Genomic DNA, 18,669 nt, shown 5'->3' with positions numbered 1-18,669 from the left:
TGCATTAATTATATAATTTTTATGAGCTATTTTTTCCATTAGAATTATTATACATATTTTTATTTTATATATATTTTTATTTAGAGTGTCAGCTAATAAAAAAAAAAAATTAAAGTAGAAGAGCGCCACCTAGTGGCTTTAAAAAATAGTTACATGTGTGCAATGTCCTGTACAGCCTGTAGGCTGCCTATAGCTTCCTATTCAAATACATAGAAAGGCTTTTTGATTCTTTTTGTTGGTTTAGACATGATTTCTCATGTCTGTGTGCGTGTGTGTGTGTGAGTGCGCATTTGAGCAAGATTTTTTTTCTCATTTATTGATTTTATTTTTCATATTCTACAAATTTGCTGGTGCAGTCTTGCCAGTTTATCTGTGTATGTGTGTGTGTGTGTTTGTGTGCGTGTGTGTGTGTGTGTGTGGGGGGGTGGTCTTATTTGCACTCTTGATGTTCTAGAGTGTCACCCCTTCATTGCTGTACACTTTTTTTCTGCACAGTTGCTGATCTGTAGCTTGTACCACCAAAAGTTTCTCTGAGTTTTCCTATTTTTTCATATTTCCCATTCATTTCCTATGTCGGTCATTTTTGACCGGGAGGAAGCCAAGTGTGACTTTTTTTTTACGACCCTTTAACAAATCAGAATCATCTCCTTGATTTTTTTGTGTGTTCATATAGGTAATACAACAAAAGTCACCAAGTTTCAGCACGATCCGATCAAGCAAAAAAATTCAACATTTCAAAACGTAACAGTTTTCGGTCATTTTTGACCGAAGAAGCCCAGAGGGTTAAAGGAGATCTCCGGTGCAGAATGAATCTTTGGTCTAATAAAACATCGGTACCTAGTCGACCGTTCTCTGAGATTTGTTTTCATGATAATCGCATGTAAAGAGTTTTATCTCTAAAAACGAGACTATTTTCTAAGATGGCCCCTGTCTGTATACACTGTCTTGATAAAGTATCTTCTTATTAAACGGTCTGGAAACTTACAAAGTTCTCAATGCTTCGTTTTGCATGTATGGAGCCTTATTATGTTACTGTGTTAGTGTGGGGCTATTTTGAGCCTTGTTAGTGGTATAAACTAGCGATTTCTTTTTACTTAGTAAATGCCTCCATTACTAGCATTATACGCTTAACAGTTTTCAGAGATAAAGCTCTTTACATTCGATTATCATGAAAACAAATCTCAGAGAACGGTTGACTATGTACCGATGTTTTATTAGACCAAAGGTTCATTTTGCACCGGAGTTCTCCTTTAACACAATGATGTGCATGGATGAATTGTTTATAGTAAATACTGTAATTTTGCTATATATATATATATATATATTAGGGCTGTCAGTTTAACGCGTTATTAATGGCGGTAACGCAAACCCATTTTAACGGCGTTAATTTTTTTATCACGCGATTAGCGCTCTTTTTGTCTTAGCAAACTTTGTAGTTTTTTCACATGCTTTTGCAACAGGACGCGGCATGTGTCCTGATCCATTTCGGCGTCTCGCGCTCGTCATCCACTCAAATCCGCCTCACAAGCCGAAACGTGTGTTTGCGGCGTCTCTGTTGTTTTGTTTCCGGTCTAGATCCGCTTGCGCTTTGGTCGAAGAAGCAACAAAACGTCCTCGTGCGGCGCAAGCCATTGACTAAATGGGTTTAAGAGCGCTGCACAAGGACGTTTTGTGCCGCACACACTCGTTTCGGCTTGCGAGTCGGCTAAATAGTACGCTAACGTTACGTTTTGAGTGGATGACGAGTGCGAGACGCTGAAATGGACGCCCTAAAATTCTGAATGGAAAGTTACTTTTAAAAAGTTGCCAAAATTGACAAGACCAAATTGATCCGTGTGTTTTGTTGTTGTGAACCGAGCGATCATCATCGCAGCACGTCCAGTCTGAAACACCACTTGATGATGGCCAAGCACACGCACACACGCACACACACACACACACACACACACACACAGCTGATGCGAATTCTCCGCCCCCTCGTCAATATCAGGACCTCGTCAGTGTTTCTTTCACCCTTTTATTGATAGACAGTGTTACATTGTGTGAGAGATTATTTATATATGTTAGTGTGAAATTGAACACTATTCCAATGTTATTTTCAATAATAATAATAAAAACATTTGCACTAAACCAGCCAATCCACTTTTCCATGTTAATAAAAGCATTAAAATGAGAAAAAAATAATGTAACAAAAAGAAACCAAGAGACATTTAGAATAGATAAAAATGTGCGATTAATCGTGAGTTAACTATGACATTAATGCGATTAATCGCGATTAAATATTTTAATTGTTTGACAGCACTAATATATACAGTATACGCGCAAACCTATATATATATATAAAGCAAGAACAGTCAATTTTGTTATGCAACGTTGACGTAAGGGACGCTATAGCTGCGAATAGTGCCATGGTTGGCATGTTTATAGCAGCTACCTGAATAATCCTACCCTATCTCACGACCAATTCGTACGAATTCGTACGAGTGATTCAAAAGTGGCTAATTCGTACTAATTCATTCGACCTCACTCGTACAAATTTGTATGATTTGTCTAAACCCACGTGACGGTTATGTTTAGGGGCAGGGTCAGGGATAGGTCATTCGTACGAATTCATACGAATTGGCTAATTCGTAAAATATGTACGATTTAGCTAAATTGTACTAATTCGTACGAGTGAGGTCGTACAAATTGTTACGAATTAGCCACCTCGTAAAATTCGTACGAATTCCCGTGAGATCGGGTTGGAATAATCACACATCTGGCTTCATTTATCAGCTCTCGCTCCTCTGAGAACTGAGGTTTGTGCGTGTTACATGTGATGCACCTCCAATGCGTTGACGTTCATGCGTGGTGTATGTTTCCGGCCTGAATCTCTCTGAAGAAAATGTGTAATGTCAAATGACATTACAAATGAATGAATTTAATGCATAATGCACACGCTTAAAATATGCTTGTACAAGCTGATTCCCTCTGTCTAAAGAGAGGGACATGATTTATAAACAAGACGGAGCCTCGGCCTTGCGGTAATGCGAGTGTTGAAGCAATGCAGCCCGTGTGCACAAAAACTGTTTGGACTTTGCGAGTCTGAAGCCAGATGAGTGGGGAAAATACAGCACAGAACGAGACTGAGCAAATCGCATTGAGAAACTTCTCCAGACTACATAGAAATAAGTCAAGCAACTTTCTTTTTTGTGAGCCTTTTTGTACAAATGATCATAGAAGAAATATGTAGCATGTTTTCCTCTGATTTCAGTTTCCTCAGTTAATGTTAAGTTTTTCCTGCACCAAAAATGTTCAAAATAAGTTTTTCAGAAACACTTGCGCTGGTACTTTTATCTCGGCTAGAGCAAGTTGTGGGCATCAGAGGAATTGCTCTAAGTTGGCATCAGTCATACCTTAAAAGTAGAAGCTCTGGATCAATATAGGAGGATGCCATTCGTGTGTGTTCCCCTCGGCTTGTGGCGTCCCCCAAGGCTATATTTTGGTCCCTTTATTGTTTTCTCTCTATATATACTCCCTTTAGGCTGTATTTTTGAAAAGCATGGCTTGGACTATCCTTGCTATGCAGACAATACACAACTTTATCTGCAAAGTTTAGACTCCCTGTGTGTCTGACTTGGCCATTTTAAAGGCTTGATGTCGTTAATTTTTTTTAAATCATCATCGTTGTGTTTGGCTCTTCTGAAGTACCACACATTTCTCATTTCAGTCATATCTTGTGCAAAAAAATTATTGCACTTAAATTTAATACGCAAACTAATTTACTTGTCAAATCAACTAAGAGGGCGATTAATTGCGATTAATCACTTCCCAAGATAAGTTTGTTTGCATAATATATGTGTGTACTGCGTCTAATTTTATAAATACACACACATGCATGTATAGATTTAAAATATTTGCATGTATACACTGTATATTTATATTATATATAAATATGAATATTTTACACAATGAATAACACATGAGTGTGTGTGTATTTATATAAACAAACTTTTATTTGGATGTGATTAATCGCGATTAGTCGTTGCACAGCCCTCCTGAAGTGAAGACTTCTCTTTCTTTTAAGCACTTTCAAACTGTGATTCATGGTTTCATTATTTCTAGAGCAACAGAATAAACAGTTCTTCCTTATCTAGATTACAAATGATCCAGAACGCAGTAACCGGCGTTCACACATTACTCCGGTCTTCCTGTCTTTACATTGGCTCCAGTCCATTTTAGAATTGATTTTAAAGTGCTTCTGCTTATTTTAAAATGTTTTAATGGCCCCTTTACCTTTCAGACTTGTTGTGTGAACAATATCCATTGAGAACTCTTTAGTCCGCAAACCACAGTTTTTTAACTTTTCCAAAGTCAAAGTTAAAATCTAGGCGTGGTTGAGCTTCTGTGGATGTTTTTAAAGGGATAGTTCACTTTTTGTTTTATCTTACCTCAAGGGCATCCAAGATGCAGGTGTCTTTGTTTCCACAGTATTTTCAATTTTGATATTTTTAGGTCAAACCGTTCTTGTCTGTCAGTCATATAATGGAGGTCTATGGGGTCCACCTCGGAGCATGCACAGAGAAGTCCAGATTAAACAAGATTTAATGACTCGTAAATGTAAGTACACATTAATGGCCTAAGACACGAAACGAGCGGTTTGTGTGAGAAAACCAACAGTATTTATATCGTTTTTACCTCTTGTAAGCACAGCCACGTCCAAGAGATCTGAGAGCACGGGCGCTTTTTGGCTGTGGTTTAAATGTCAGGAACTTATTGGAGACATTTGTACTCTAGAAACCAATTTAGTTCAAATTAATTAATTAATTAGTCAATTATAAAGATTTGTTCTTGAGGTTCCTCTGGAAATTTGCCCCTGCAGCCTCTAGAATACAGTTTCTTAATCATTTACAGTTCTTACAGTCTTGAAAACACGCGTGTGTGTGTGTGTGTGTAGGTTTACCACCATGAAACCATGTTAAGATACATTAAGACTCTGATTTAAAACCGGTTCAAGCTTTGTGACTTCAGCATCATGGGAACATATCATAATCCTGTGGAGAGATTACACACATAATCTACAGGAAATTACAAAAGCATCTTTAGGGAATTAAGCAATTGTGAAGCGTAATCCTCAGCAGAAAATTCTCTTTACACGAACACTGTGGCTGATTTTCTTGAGCCAGCGTCAGTCTTTATCTTTCAAAACAGGATCTTTGTAAATCTGACATTCGTCCAAGAAGAACTATGAGGATGAACCACGATTTTGTGTCGTAATTTAGCCACTGCCAAACAGCCGAATGAAGCCACACACACACACGCACTGCAGCCTGACGGTGGTTCACAGGGCTCAGCAGTACGGACGGTTATAGATATGTGTGCAAACAAAAAGTAGATTCACGTCTTTAAATTGTCAGTTTTATCAAATGTAACATTTATAGTTGAAATTAATTATTTAAAATTTAAATTTAATTTTTAAATATGTATTAAATAATTTTACTTTAATAATAAATAAAATAAAGAAAAGTCTCCTTTTATACCTTTTTTCTTAAGAAAAAAGGTATACAAGGAGACTTTTAGTTATTTTATTTATTATTAAAACTAATTATGTATTACATTTTCATTGCAAATTTTCACTTTCAATTGCACTTTCATTGGAGGCTTGTTAAAACAGGTCTCACTCTACCAACTCTCCGGCCGCGGTACATTTATGCTGATGTTGTATGTATGGGGAAAAACATCCTGCAATTAACCATTAATGAGATTCCAGCACCTTTAACTCTACAGTATTGAATCGCTCTCTGGATCTTCTACACTGTAGTATGTAACTTTCTAAAAATAGCCATTCCGATTTATTTCAGTGAGCCGCTTTAAAACACGATTGAAAAATGGGGCCATCCTGTACAGGGAATAAAATGAACCATTGAATATCCTTTTCAATCCCAGTACGGGACGGCACATTTACTTTATTAATCGTCTTCCTCCTCCCCAACGGGAGTCTATGGCAGCCTCATGAACCGTAAGTAGGGAAATAATGAAATTTGGCACACTTGCAGTGAGGGTAATGGTTAGTAATCTGACAATCGTTGGGGTTTCTAGGACAAACTCTATAGCGCCACCACCAGTTCAAAAAAAAAAACAACAACTTTTGAACCCTTTGATCTAGGAATATGAAATATCTTCATGCTGATCACATTCAACATCTTACATTAAGACCAAATGCAGTAGTCGTCATTTTGAAAAATACAGTATTTGTTTTTGGTTTTTTTTCGTTACTACTCCTTCAAATTTTGTCCAATTCGTATGAAAATGGGTTTAGATGATCTTTTGACCAACATAATTTTGTTTAAAAGATATTGTGACGCAAAAACTTTGATCAATAAAGACGAAACTTGGTTCGCTTCAACGAAGCAACGATTTGAGTGTAAATGCCATATTTGGGATTAGCGCCACCTACAGGTCATGAGATCTGAAAAGGGCATAACTTTTGAACAGATTGGCATAAAATCACAGTCTTGGTGATTCCCGATTCCCGTGGTATTACGTCCAATATGTGGATTTGCCAGGATCGGACTAATCATCGGACCAATCATTTTGAAATTTGTCAAACGTTGCAATATATTTTAAACAATTTGACATATCACACAAAAAATGGTAGGGGTCATCGTCAGCATGTTCTGAAGGCGCCTGATAAATTTAACAAAGCGCCACCTGGTGTTCAAGAGATCTAAGGCTTTTTGCAAAAACACTTATAAGCTTTTTTTTTTTGTCCAAAAAATATGTAAATATATTGATATTTCATGTAAATGAAGATCCTTGATGTTAATGTGCAAGATAAGTTATTTCACTGGGCGATTCACCAGCTACAAAATGTCCGACCTTACTCTTTCGGATTTGACATCACGTGGTCTAAGGTCAGGCTGCTGAGGGCCTAAACGTTTATTTAAAATGACGTTTTATGTGAGTTTGTTTTAATATCGCCGTCCAGCATGCAGAAAGAGAGAGAGAGAGATGGCATTCCTGCTCAAATATCCAGACTCAGATTTGAAAATAACAACCGGTCACCTTTGTACAAACTGGACAATAAACATTCATTTGAATGACACTCTTGCAGATTAGTGACCGGTTATTCTGGCATTAACGTTACACGCTTTAAATCTGCTCCCTGCAAAATAAAACATTCATGTGGGTCGTACTGTGGCGAATGGCGAGGAATATTAAAACCGGACTGATGCGGAGACGAGAGAAGAACAAAGAGCCGTCAGGCGTTGGAGGTGGACGTGTACCAGCACTAATGAGCCTGTTGTCCGCGGATGGAGTGTTTCAGTGTGAAGTGGAATGAAGTACTCAATGAATTATGAGTAATGTGCATGTGAGCTCACGTCTGAGAGCTGTGATCTGCCTGCCAGCAACACAGAGACTATTAAACACACGTTAGATGCTGCACATACGAGTGCATGTGTGTATGTTTGTCTGCGTCTCTAGTTCAATAGCCCAGGCACTGATCAGAGGGTTGTGCATTTTAAGTACAGCACCACCTAGTGGTGGATAATCTGTAAAAATGATTTACTTTATATGCATTTACACTAGTGTTGTCAAAAAACTCGGTACTTCGGTACCAAGTCGGTACTAAAAAAAAAAAAATGTTACGGTACCAGCTTTTCTAGGTACCGAATACCAGGTTAATCCAGTTCTAGACGCGCTGTCTGAAAGGTGCACAGTTGCGTCCTCTTCATAACGCTGATATGGCTCTCTCTCTGAATCCACTTGTTGACACAAAAGGAGGAAAGAGCCACATATGGAAATATTTTGGATTAGGCTAATGTCACGTTGCCATAAGAGGCCGATTACATGCAAATTCGCAATTTGTAATATGGGCGCGATTCAAGCGCGCTCATAATAAAAACTCGTTGCATAGCAACGACAGACGCCGCGTGAGAGCAAGCGCTTTGGAAAGAATAAGCACGCGCAAAAATATAATAAAAATAAAAAAAAACACGCGCGACATGTGAACGGCCTCTAAAGTGCTTTCGGGGTAGTTTTACGAGTACATGAGCACAGTAGTATCCACCCGACACCAGAGTACTACTGGTATTAGTATTGTCATTTAATGTCAGTGCCAGTTCTAGGCGTATTCTTGCCTTTATAACTCAGCAGTTTTAAAAAGCCTTTTCAAAATTAAATATGAATGCAGTTTTAGATTAAATAAAAGGACAGTCAAGTCAAATAAAACATGTTTTTTCTCCTGTAGCCTATAGTTTGGTAACGCTACAATAAGATACCATTTATCAACATTAGCTACTTCACATCAACACATCGAGTGAACAATATATTTTTACAACATTAATTAATGTTTGTAAATGTTATTTAATAGAAACACTTGATTGTTCATGTTTGTTCACTTTCATTCATTGTGCATTAAATAAATGTTAACGGATTAGAACTTTACAAACAACTTTAAAAATGTGTTAGTGCATACTATTGTTTATTTTAGGTCATTTTATCTATTTTTTTTCTAAAGTGTTTATAATACAAATGTAGTAACCGTGATAAACACTTAAATATATGTAAATTTAAAGCTTTGGTACCGAAATTGGTACCGAGAACCGTGAATTTTTACTGGTATTGGTACCGAATACTGAAATTTTGGTACCGTGACAACACTAATTTACACATTGATCACTGAACAATGTCTACAGCATCCACATTTGGTCACGGAGGCATGAGAACCAATGAGGTTTTTACGTGTCAAGCAAGTACGGGTTGACTTTCGGTTTATGTTCGCTGATCATTGGTGTCAGAAAGATGCCAGTTCTGCTGTTGTTCATATATACCAGTAGTGATGTTGTACGAGGGTGTTGTCATGTTGGCAGAATGTCCCAATGTTGTAGTGATCCAGGGTCCTGAATTCATGTACACGACACACTGACTCAAGACTTAGGGAGCTGATTGAGACGCACCCCATGTTCAATGCGCTTAGTGTGAAGAATATGATTGTAGGTCTTTTTTTGATGTCAGCAGATTTCACAGTCAAAGAGGTCACGGTGGGCAGAGCTAGCTATGCTCTATGCATAGAATATCTGTATGACTTTTGATGTAATGTGTAGTATGCAGGGGAGAGCTCTGCACTGGGTATTGTATTACTCAATGCAATGTGCTTCACTTCACCTTCCATTTCTTGTGTGAGTACCGAACTGGATTTTTATTTCACTCATTGTTATTGGACGTCCAAAATTTCAGATGTTTGTCAAAATTGGATTAAAAAGGCAAAAATAACTGATCTATAATGACAACAATGTAGGATACTTTGTCATCGCCAGAGCGGTTCTTCACAGAAATATATATTTTCAGGTTACTACGCATTTAAACAGCAACCTTGCAGACAAATCTTCCTGGAATCAGCAGGGACCACCTCAGGAAAACATTAAAAACAACTTACCTGAGATGGTGGATGATTTTCGGTCTTGAGTTTGCTGGAAATATCCCGGACGAGCCCCCAGATCTGTTAGAAAGTATTCACTCGGCGGCCATATTTGGACTCCAGGCAATTGGATGCTTTTTGAGCATCCAAGTCTTTTGAAATGGGGGAATCTTAAAATCTCAAAAACCGCTTGCAATACTCACATTTAAATAACATATTTCAAATCAGCAACAAAATCTGACATGAATTGCCCCAAAACTGTTGTTTCTTATGCTCTTACATTTCAGGCTGCACCATCAAATGCGCATTTACAGTCATAACAAAAGTGATGCGGTGTTGCAATTTGCATATTATCTGTCCTAAATATTAGAATTCGTGTGTGTCCCAAATCGTAGTATGTTGAAACGAGTTTTCTTCTGTTTCTGATCCGAAGTGCAGATCCATAACGGCTAATATTGCCCACAACCCATTGAGCATTGGACAAGGATTCGATGCAAGGAGATCTACAAACAAATGAACTGTGTTAAGAAACTACAAACATGGCGCATGTGTGAGACCGAAGGTTAAGAAGAAAAGGGGTTCAAGTGATTAATAATCCATATCTAACCCGAAATAATTTCATAAAGGTCCGTTTGGAAATTAACTTGACATGAGAGTCTCCACATGTCTTTCTTTCTGATATGGTAGGAAATTAAATGAAACTGAATGTGGAGGATTTTAACTGTGGCGGCGGTGACAGGACGCACTTTACTTAAGCGACGAAGCGGGCCGTTAAAGATGCAATTATGGCGATTATGATATTCAAATAAATGTAGCCTTGGTGAGCAGAAGAGGCTTCTTGCTGAACATCTTGCAGGCTGGAATGAAAAGTTCAGGAGTGGTGGATAAACTGTAAAAAGGATTTAATGTCATGCTTCTGCTCTATTTAGATCCATTTGTTCATTCCGAGTGCAGTGAAGCCCATTGCCCTTACACACAAAGATGGCAAACAGGTCATCTGCGTCTTGTCTGTGTTTTCTTGGCTTTGCTTTGAAGTCGACCCTGAGGGTCCCGATGAGCCGTGCTGGTCAAAAGTTAAATCTGCTCCTAACCTTTGAAGCGATTATCCTAAAATCATATTTCTGCTGGCGTCTGAAGCTTACGATTGTGCCTCCGCCGACGGCCCCGTAATTGCCGCTCGCAGCTGTATCTTCACATTTCAGTATGGAAGGTCACGTTTTCATTTTTACTTTCCAGATCACAGGGATCCTCGCCCTAATCCTGCAGAAGGGGATTTGAGAGCGTCCTGACTGTAAAGTGCCGCTCTGGGGAGATTTTAAAACCCCAAACACGAGGGGAGATTTGGCCCTCATTATGAGAGCTGGATAAGAGAGAATAATGCGGTGGCTTGAAGTGATGAAGAGCGGAATAGAGAGCGACGTGTTTGAGGAGGAGAAAAGCACAAACAGCACAGGAGAGAATGAAGAGCCCACTTCGATCGTCACAGATATAGCATTTACAGAGAAAACAGTGGCCTCTTCTGTTTTCTGTTTGCCTGCATGTTATCTCAGTGTCCCAGAGGGGTGTGTGTGTGTGTGTGTGTGTGTTTCTGACGCTACACTGATTGATCATACAGTCAGTAAGAGAGTGATATTAACATTGACATTTGGCAGCCTCACAAGTTTTGAAGCTTGCAGAGAGAATATAATCTTTTCTAGCATTATAAATGTCAATTTTATTAATTTAACGCATCTTTGATGGGTAAAAGTATTGTTTTTTTTAATCATACCTACCTCAAACTTTTGAACGGTGTAAATAAATGTTTTTTTAATAACATCTATGAATAACTAACATTCTATTCTACTTCATGTTGACTTTAAGTGTCCTCCATCTGTCATTATTAGTCTATATTGCTGATCTGATCAAGAATCTGAACTTTCCACCCATCTAGAAGATCCACCTATCTAAATACACATTCAGCACTCGACTTGTGTAGAATCAGATCTCCTGTGTCTATTCTTCTGCAGGGATATTATTAAAGGGATACTTCAGGATTTAGCATTAAGCTTTGTATTAGGAGAAAACCTGTACTGTTTTCAAATTAATACGGAATTTAAAAATATAGTATTTTCCATGCTTTCCACCCTCATATTTTTGAGACGAAAGATTTTTGTTTTTTTGTCTGGAAAAAATCCTCTGATGACACAAAAATCATCATTTTGTGTCATCAGTAGTCGGTCTGTCCCGCATGTCCTCAACCTGCCCATAGAGGGCGATCTCAATCACAGAATGGACACATAGTGTCGGCCATATTTTTTTGGAAGCTAAGCTAGTAGGCTCTTGTTCTGTGGAGAAAGCTGAGTTGTAGGGGTTACCATCCTCTTTTTCCGGCCGTCGAGATCGTAAAATATTGATCTCGTAAACATAATGAATGGCGACTGTTGAACGCAAAAGCCCAATCCCGGACATTTTGGGCGATCTGGAAACACATTTTCGGGCTGATTCATCACTAGTAAACTAGACTTGTTGTCTTTTTTTCACAATTTCGACTTTATTTCTCAGAATTGCGACTTTATATCTCGCAATTACGACTTTATTTCTCAGAATTGCGACTTTATATCTCAGAATTGCGACTTTATTTCTCAGAATTGCGACTTTAAATCTTGCAATTACGGCTTTATTTCTCAGAATTGCGACTTTATATCTCGCAATTATGACTATTTCTCAGAATTGCGACTTTATTTCTCAGAATTGCGACTTAATTTCTCAGAATTGCGCCTTTAAATCTTGCAATTACGGCTTTATTTCTCAGAATTGCGACTTTATATCTCGCAATTACGACTTTATTTCTCAGAATTGCGACTTTATATCTCGCAATTACGACTTTATTTCTAAGAATTGCGACTTTATATCTCAGAATTGCGACTTTATTCCTCAGAATTGCGACTTTAAATCTTGCAATTACGACTTTATTTCTCAGAATTACGACTTTATATCTCACAATTGCGACTTCATTTCTCAGAATTGCGACTTTATATCTCAGAATTGCGACTTTATTCCTCAGAATTGCGACTTTAAATCTTGCAATTACGACTTTATTTCTCAGAATTGCGACTTTATATCTCACAATTGCGACTTCATTTCTCAGAATTGCGACTTTACATCTCGCAATTGCGACTTCATTTCTCAGAATTGCGACTTTATATTTCGCAATTGCGACTTTATTTCTCAGAATTGCGACTTTATATTTCGCAATTGTGACTTCATTTCTCAGAATTGCGACTTTATATTTCGCAATTACGACTTTATTTCTCAGAATTGTGACTATATTTCGCAATTGCGACTTCATTTCTCAGAATTGCGACTTTATATTTCGCAATTGTGACTTCATTTCTCAGAATTGCGACTTTACATCTCGCAATTGCGATTTTATTTCTCAGAATTGCGACTTTATATCTCGCAATATTATATCAATATTTTATATCAATATTTATAAAATATTGATGTAATTAATATTGATATTTTTTATTGGGTTGGGTTGGCATTTTGTTGTCTTTCATCCACATTTAAGCCAAAAATAAATTTTCTGGCTTTTCTCAGTCTAGAAAGCTCCAAATTCAAAATTAATTTCACGTTTCTTCTACATAAATGACCTATTTTAAATACTTATTCATCTTTCCAGAGGTGAAGTATCCCTCTAAGACTCGGGATGAGCGATTCCGACACATTCAGCGTGAAGCGTACTGTAAATACACTTAACATATCACTTGAGAAGAACCACACTTATGAATTTTGCATGGATGCTTTCAGCATATGCACTGAATTACAAATGAGTGCCAGATGAGAAAATAGAGAAAGAGGAGCCGTTTGGTCAAAACACGGTCACTGCAAAGCATCACGCGAGACACGGGCAGCTGTCTTCTAAGGGACCATCTGATGGAACACTACACTATTAGCCGAGATCACGATATGCTCTCTATAGACCCCATTTCAGTTGGTAAACATGGTGACGTTTTTTGTGGGCGGAGCTTAGGTGGAGGCAGAACGATCCCTCTGGCTGCTTCACTAACGCTAGTTTGCACGTTTTTTTTAGTTTGTTTTTTTACAATGACTGGAGAAAATCCGATTTTATCTTAATGTGTAAGGTCACTCAGTGTCCAGGACCGCGTTTATTATTCGCAAAAGTTAATTTTAACGGATGGAACCAGATTGGCTGAACCGTACTACACGCTTACTCAATGCATGGACGATCTTTACGGTAGCGCTACCTCTGGTTGAGTGTCCTGACTTCTACACCTATCCAATAGAGAAACTGACCGTAAAGAAAAGCTGAGGGCATATAAATCTTTAGATGTGCTGAATGGTCATGTACAAGACTGCCGAGCCAGCGCCGAGAAGACGACAATGTAAAGAGTGACATTACAGTGTAATTTTAATGATGTAAATATCTTCTAGAAATAAAAATTCCAGATACAGCATATTAATTTCCCATTGATTGTTGCACTCAACAACACAAGATGACATTTAATAATAATTTAAGCTCCTTATAATGTAGTGAATCTGTGACCGTAACTGTAACATCAGTGCAAAAGGGGTCTTTTAGAACTGTTTTCAACATTGTTAATAATAAATTATATAATATTTTTAATAATATTTCACAATATTTCTTTTTTATATCATTTTTTAAATCATATAAATTCAGCTTTGGTGAGCAGAAGAGAATTTCCACGCACACACACATACAGTGTATATATAAATATATTTTTATTTAATATATATATTTATTATTTTTTATATTAATTTATTTATTTGTAAAAAAAAAATGTTGTTGCGTTGTTGCTTCAAATAGCTTAGTATGCATTTTATTGCTATGCATTCTGGGACTGTCGTCTTCTTGAAAGGTATATTATTGCTACAATAGATTCCTGTATCTTAAAAATAAAAATAATAATAAAATTGTTTCAAATGCACGTGAATGTTGCTTAGAAATGTGGAATATGGGCTGCATGAGATGTTGTATGTGTATAATCTGAGAGATACAGAGAACAACTTTTCCTCTTGTTGCACAGAAATTGCTGTGAGATTTTCTGTCAGGTGTCTTGCGCTCGAGCGCCTCTGAAGGACATGATCACTATCAGAAAACAGTTATTGATTCTCACTGAGTCGAATCAGTCACGATTTGAATAATAACTAGATCTTTCTGAAGGAAAAGTGAGTGGAGTTTAGCGTGATGTGGGTGTTTGTTTACTGGACCGAGTCAAAATGATCGCTAATTGTAACTATTCCTGTTTGACTTCACAAACACAATAACCCATGAAGATGTGTTTCTGAACACAAGCCGGGGGTTCAAACTCACTGTCATAATGTTGTTCATTTTTCATGATATTCTCTTTGGTCTCTTCTGTGCTGATGAAATATGAATAGAGTTGAGATGCCTGTTTCTCTGGAGATCCAGTTATTGCACTTAGCATTATTTTTAGTTGTTATATAAACACTTCAGCATGATGAATGTGTGGAAAAGCTCATAAATACAGTCCGTGATGTGTCACAACACGACTGCTTAATAATTACTGCTGATGTCTGCTGCTCTTTCAGTGTCCACTTATGCTTCAGTGACCTGCTCTCAGATATTTGTGGAAGCTTGTTCCCGCCACTGAATAAAAAAAAATCATAATAATAATTGCGACTTTTTATCTCATAATTCCCAGATATGAAGTCAGAATTGTGAGAAATAAAGTCGCAATTATGAGAAATAAAGTCGCAATTGTGATATAACGTCGCAATTCTGAGAAATAAATTCGTAATTGCGAGATTTAAAGTCGCAATTCTGAGAAATAAAGTTGTAATTGCGAGATATAAAGTCGCAATTCTGAGAAATAAAGTTGTAATTGCGAGATATAAAGTCGCAATTCTGAGAAATAAAGTCGTAATTGCGAGATATAAAGTCGTAATTCTGAGAAATAAAGTCGCAATTGCGAGATATAAAGTCGCAATTCTGAGAAATAAAGTCGCAATTGCGATATGTAAAGTCGCAATTCTGAGAAATAAAGTCGCAATTGCAAGATATAAAGTCGCAATTCTGAGAAATAAAGTCGCAATTCTGAGAAATAGTCACAATTGCAAGATATAAAGTCGCAATTCTTAGAAATAAAGTCGTAATTGTGAGATATAAATTCGCAATTCTGAGAAATAAAGTCGTAATTGCAAGATATAAAGTCGCAATTCTGAGAAATGAAGTCGCAATTGCGAGATATAAAGTCGCAATTCTGAGAAATAAAGTCGCAATTCTGAGAAATAAAGTCATAATTGCGATATATAAAGTCGCAAAAGTTGCAATTCTGAGAAATAAAGTCGCAATTGCGAGATATAAAGTCACAATTCTAAGAAATAAATAGGGCTGTCCACTTTAGTCGTTTAGTCGACTAATCGGTCGATGCCGTCTTGGTCGACTGACATTCTTATTGGTCGACCAGTTGCATTTTTTTTTTTTTTTTTACCAATAGAAAGAATTTTTCAATGATTTACTCCTAGGTATTTATTATGTATTATGTATTACTGTATTCTAAATATAATTAGCCTATATGTTTTGTCCCCAACTTTAAAATGCTTTAATTTAGGCTATTTTTGTAACTGCGCCACAGTTTAGCGCACACACATAATACACTCGGGAACCGCACCTGTGGCTGGCTGCGCTGCTGCTCGCGCTCGGTAAGGGATGCTGTATTCATTCAGTTAGAACGCTGCTTGTTTTGGCTTTAGTCGACAAAATGTCCAGGAAATATAAATCTTTTGTCTGGCTGCATTTTAAAACAAAGACAAGACTGTGGAGGGAGGCGATCGCGTTGCTCCATTATGAGCGCGCAAGTCGCGCGTCTATATTTGAAATCGAACTTGAGCGCGCAAAAGACGTGAGCAGCCTTTTTAACGGCTATATCATGCTGACTCAATAGATTGTGTTTTCTTAATGTTTTCGTTTTTATTTGTACACTTGACACATTCGAAAATAGCCTAAATAACGCAACAAAACGAAAATAAACCTATACGCGGTCCTACAGCCTCTTATTAGGATTGTTTTTAAGTTATTTGGGTTTTTGTGTGTTGTTTAAAACGCCTTGATCGTCAGGACGAAAGTTAACCCATAGCTTTGAAAGTAATGAAGAATATAAAGCCTGTATAAACGAGAGGTTTTGTTGGGATTTTTCATTATGTGGCTAGCAGTTATAATTTTTTGCAGCGTGTGGTGTGGTCAGGTGCGCGATTGTGACTGTTACTATGGACCTAGGACAGATCTCTTCACTTTTTGCAGTTAAAAAATCACTTAATTTTCAAAGAATTGTATTATTATTATAGTTTTATTTATTTGTGATGTTTTTCGTTGTTGTTTTATAAATGCTCAATGACAATTGTTTAAAAAATGTTTAATCAAAACATCACGTTTTTTTTTTTTTTTTAGTCGACTAATCGTTGCGCAGGACTCGACTTTGGTCGACTAAGGATTTCTTTGGTTGAATACAGCCCTAGAAATAAAGTTGCATTATGAGAAATAAATGCGCAATTGCGAAAAAAAAAGACAATTGAAACTTTTTTCTTACAATTGCGACTTTACATCTCACAATTCTGACTTTATAACACATGAGTGCGAGTTTAGATCTCATCTCTTCTCAGAATTGTGAGTTATCAGGGCAGTTCTAAGAAAAGAAAAAAAGATTAGCTTTAAATAATATTATCTTAACTTTTCCCCCTCAGAAAAGTTTTTATCTCACAATTCTGAATTTTGACTTCAGAATTGCCTTTATAACTCGCAATTGTGAGAAAAAAAATTTGCAAGTACCTTTTTTTATTTTTCATTCTGTGGCGAAAACAACCTTCCATAGATATTTGTGTTAAATACATTGGTAAAAAAAAATATAAAAATAAACACGAATGAGACAATTATAATATAGAGATATAACATTAACAGGACCCTTCTCTTCTCTCATGTTGATGATGGAATCTGATTTTCTCTGTTTTATATATTTCTCTATGGATCATAATACAAGCATTCTCTCTCTCTCTCTCTCTCTGTTGTCATGACTACAGGTGTCATTACTGCAGTTTCCCAGAAGCCCTTGAAAAGACAAGCTATGCCCTTTTGAGATGACTGACACTGGAACAAACTTCATATCTGGTGAGTGTGTCAGTTCCCAATCACTTGTTTTTGTGACTCTCGAAGCGCCGCAGATCACGGTGAACGGTAACATCTGCTGGCTGGTCCCCTGAAATAACGGACTGATACATGTCATGCAGACAGAATGATGAACACTGAATGCTTTCACACACACCGTTAGTGAAGACGGTCTCGTCCCATGATACAGCAGAAGTACATCAATAATGTGGTCAACCCATTGATTCCATCCATCCTTCACTCTTTCTCATGTTGTGTATACATGTTTTGTTCTCCATCCAACACAAATCGAGCTGTTCTTTCTGAGCAAGGGATTAAAGTCAATCAAACAATTACTGTATATGCAAAAGACTAAAAATATACCATTCACTTTAAAAAGATACTTAATTAAATGAAAGAAATCACCAAAATTGGCATTTTTTTTCTAAGTAAGAACATTTAAGTAAAATTTTCTCAAAACAAGCAAAATAATCTTTGGCTTTTAGTTCTAGGCTAGTTAATTTATCTTAGAAGAATTTTATTTTAAGATTATTTAACTCGGCAAGATTTCATTTTTTGCAGTGTAAAGCTCTCATATCTCATCATATTCAATAATAGCTAATATTAGCAACACAACTAAACCCATCTGTCAAATGTATCAAACAAAGCTTAAACAAAGAATAGTTAACACAAGTCTAATGCACATTTTATTATACTTTTATGGTGCTTATTGTCATTTTAACACAGGACACTTCATGTGAATAGGGTACAAAAAAATGAACTAATAGATATCACCGTACTTCCTCAGTTTTTGGATTACGTTAAGAAGTGCAAACATTATTTAGTATTTTAAGTTTTCTTAAATGTTATTTTTGAAAATGCAAATGATGCTTTTTCTAATTAAATATGCATTATTTTGCATATAATTCCAGACATTGAGTTTAGATTTACCTTAAGTTTTTACTTTGATCACTCCATAAATTTAGAAAATACTTGGAACGGTTAGGAAAAAAAATAAGTTTTGACCATGTTTTTAGGAATAAAATGTTAAATATATCAGGCAAAAATTGAAATATGAACAAACCCCTCTGTAAAAACCTTCAGAATCTAGATGGGAATAAAACTGTAAGTTTTGGTGTATATAAGT

The 18,669-nt window shown here is 36.8% G+C and overlaps 1 protein-coding gene across 1 annotated transcript in view; it reads left to right on the top strand.

The window, feature by feature from the left end:
- lrfn1 (leucine rich repeat and fibronectin type III domain containing 1) overlaps positions 1-18,669 on the top strand; it is a 159,369-nt gene that overhangs the window by 87,919 nt on the left and 52,781 nt on the right. The window contains exon 2 of the mRNA XM_039660483.2: positions 17,459-17,546. The gene's annotated coding sequence lies outside the window, so the exon portion shown is untranslated. The remainder of the gene's footprint in view (positions 1-17,458; positions 17,547-18,669) is intronic.

The sequence above is a fragment of the Pimephales promelas genome, chromosome 16, assembly GCF_988280905.1.
Source record: "Pimephales promelas chromosome 16, fPimPro1.hap1.1, whole genome shotgun sequence".
NCBI lineage: Eukaryota > Metazoa > Chordata > Actinopteri > Cypriniformes > Leuciscidae > Pimephales > Pimephales promelas.
This window is presented reverse-complemented; position numbering and strand designations above follow the sequence as displayed.